Source organism: Babylonia areolata, chromosome 12 (assembly GCF_041734735.1).
Source record: "Babylonia areolata isolate BAREFJ2019XMU chromosome 12, ASM4173473v1, whole genome shotgun sequence".
NCBI lineage: Eukaryota > Metazoa > Mollusca > Gastropoda > Neogastropoda > Buccinidae > Babylonia > Babylonia areolata.
This window is the reverse complement of record NC_134887.1, coordinates 17,867,421-17,869,920: the sequence shown is the minus strand read 5'-3', so window position 1 is coordinate 17,869,920 and position 2,500 is coordinate 17,867,421. Positions and strand designations below refer to the sequence as shown.

Here is a 2,500-nt window from a genome sequence, read left to right as displayed (position 1 = left end):
GAGGCTGCGTTGGTGTTGGTATTGGTATTGGTATTGTTGTTGGGGTTGTTGGTTGTGGCTGGTGTTGTATCAGAGGCTGAGTTAAAGTGTCTGGGATGGGGGTGGGTGGGTGGGTGGGTTGGGGGGTGGCATGTAGCCCCGTGGTCGGGCTGTGTGCGAACAGAAAGTGGACTGAGGTCCCTGGGTTCCAATCCTAACTAACGCGGTAGATTGCAGAGAATAGTTTTGTTGAATCAGTCTATTAGACTTCACCTCACTTGTGATGGGGTCCGGCGCCTGTGTAAGCGCGCGCGCGCGCGCGCGCGCGCGTGTGTGTATGTGCGCGCGCATAACAAATAGATGAACGAGATAACAATCTGATAACAAACTACACACATACACACGCGGGCACACACACACTCTCTCTCTCTCTCTCTCTCTCTCTCACACACACACACACACACGAATGCACATACACGCGCACGCGCGTGGGCACACACGCATACACACACTGTACACATACCTACCTACCTACACACACACATACATACATACATACATACATGTACACGCATGAACATACATGTAGCGCGCGCGCGCGCAAACACACACACACACACGCACACACACACACACACACAGCACACACACACACACACACACACACACACACACACACACACACACACACACACACACACACACACACACACTTGACTGAGTTGATCGTCTCTTCCGAATGACCAGACTGCCTCAGTTCGATTTTCCAGTCAAACTTTGGGGAGAAAGGTGCGCGACCGAGATTCGAACCCAGACGTCTCCTCACGGACAGTGTATTGGCAGATAAGCGTCTGAGAACCACTGCGCCACCTTCCCCCCCCCCCCCCCCCCCCTTCAAGGAACAATTTGAACGCAAAGAACGGTCCACAACACCCTATTCGAACCCTGAGCGTGGAACGCCAAAGCACACACACACACACACACACACAGACTCAACAACGACCTCTCACCGTCTCACACAACTCTCCCAAACTCACGATTCCCTGAAACCAGAAACTTTGCTGATAAGTTACTACCACGCAGATCTCTACGCTTGCAACAACTGTTCAGACATGAATCCCATTGTTGTTGCAGTTTGCACTGATACATAAGCACACAGCTCGAATACAGGTTTGCTCGTTTCAGAGTTTCCGTCAGCGTTCGGATAATAATAATAATAATGATAACTGCGTTCGTGGCAGACAGTGATTGTGGGATCCCAGTTTTTGTTTTTTAGGTCCTTTAAAAACCAACCACGGTGGGTACAGTATGTGCGTATTGGTGTAGAGAACTCTTTTTTTTTTTTTTTTTTTTTTTTTTTTGTTATCAGATTTCGTGTGTGGCAGTTTCCATTCAGCGTGGCGTCTTAACTACCATGGAGACGGCCTTTGGGGCGAAGCTACTTTAATATCAAAGGTATTGTGCGGTAAGAGGTTGGAAAAATGTGTAAATGAAAGAGCATGAAAAGGTCTTGGGGGGGGGGCTTCCCGTTGAGAGCGGGGACTGAACGGGGAAGGGACGGGCAGTGGAAATGAATAAATGGTTGTCATGATGATTGAATGTCCGCTCCAGAAGTGGAGCGAGATAAAAAAAGCGTCAACGTGTACCTGTTTATTAAAAAAAAAAAAAAGGGGGGGGGGGGGGGGGGGGGGGGGGGGGGGGGGGGGGTGATAACAAATGTGAGTGCTGTCACTTCTGTAGGGTCATGTCTCAGAACGGAAAACAAAGAAATCTCTTGGTGTGTGTGTGTGTGTGTGTGTGTGTGTGTGTGCGTGTTTATGTGTGTGTATGTATGTCTGTCTGTGTGTGGTCTGTGTGTGGTCTGTGTGTGTCATCGTATGTACTTGTGGCTTTACGTTTGTTTCGATTTAGACAATGAAACTACGCGTCCAAATAGCAAAGAAAAACCAGTCTTTGTACGTTACCTGAGAATGTATGTGAAATGATGTGGTTTAGAACTCGGTCAATGTGACAAAATTTGTACACCCAAAGATGGATAAAAAAAAAAAAAAAAAAAAGAAAAAAGAAATTGTTTCAAAGACTCGAGAACTGTTATTACAAACATGTACCGCTTTGTGGCTGTTCATGTTTTTGTTGTTGTTGTTGTTGTTGGTTTTTTGACTCACTTGTGTGTGTGTGTCTGTGTGTGTGTGTGTCCGTGGTAAACTTTAACATTGACATTTTCTCTGCAAATACTTTGTCAGTTGACACCAAATTTGGCATAAAAATAGGAAAAATTCAGTTCTTTCCAGTCATCTTGTTTAAAACAATATTGCACCTCTGGGATGGGCACACAAAAAATAAAAAAAAGAAGCCTAATTATATGCAAACTGCATTTACTGTTATATTTATATTTTTTGTATTCTCTAAACTTGGCACTTTGACCTCTTATTCTGACACAACAACAAGAGGAGTCATTATTATCATTTTTTGTTCAAACAGGAGCTTCTTTTAATAAGCATGGAATTTTTTTATATTTTAT

The 2,500-nt window shown here is 45.0% G+C and overlaps 1 protein-coding gene across 1 annotated transcript in view; it reads left to right on the top strand.

Moving 5' to 3' along the window:
* The first annotated feature begins 1,139 nt into the window (after positions 1-1,139).
* The window catches only part of LOC143287847 (uncharacterized), a 200,786-nt gene continuing 199,425 nt past the window's right edge, over positions 1,140-2,500 (top strand). Inside the window, exon 1 of the mRNA XM_076596086.1 lies at positions 1,140-1,434. The gene's annotated coding sequence lies outside the window, so the exon portion shown is untranslated. The remainder of the gene's footprint in view (positions 1,435-2,500) is intronic.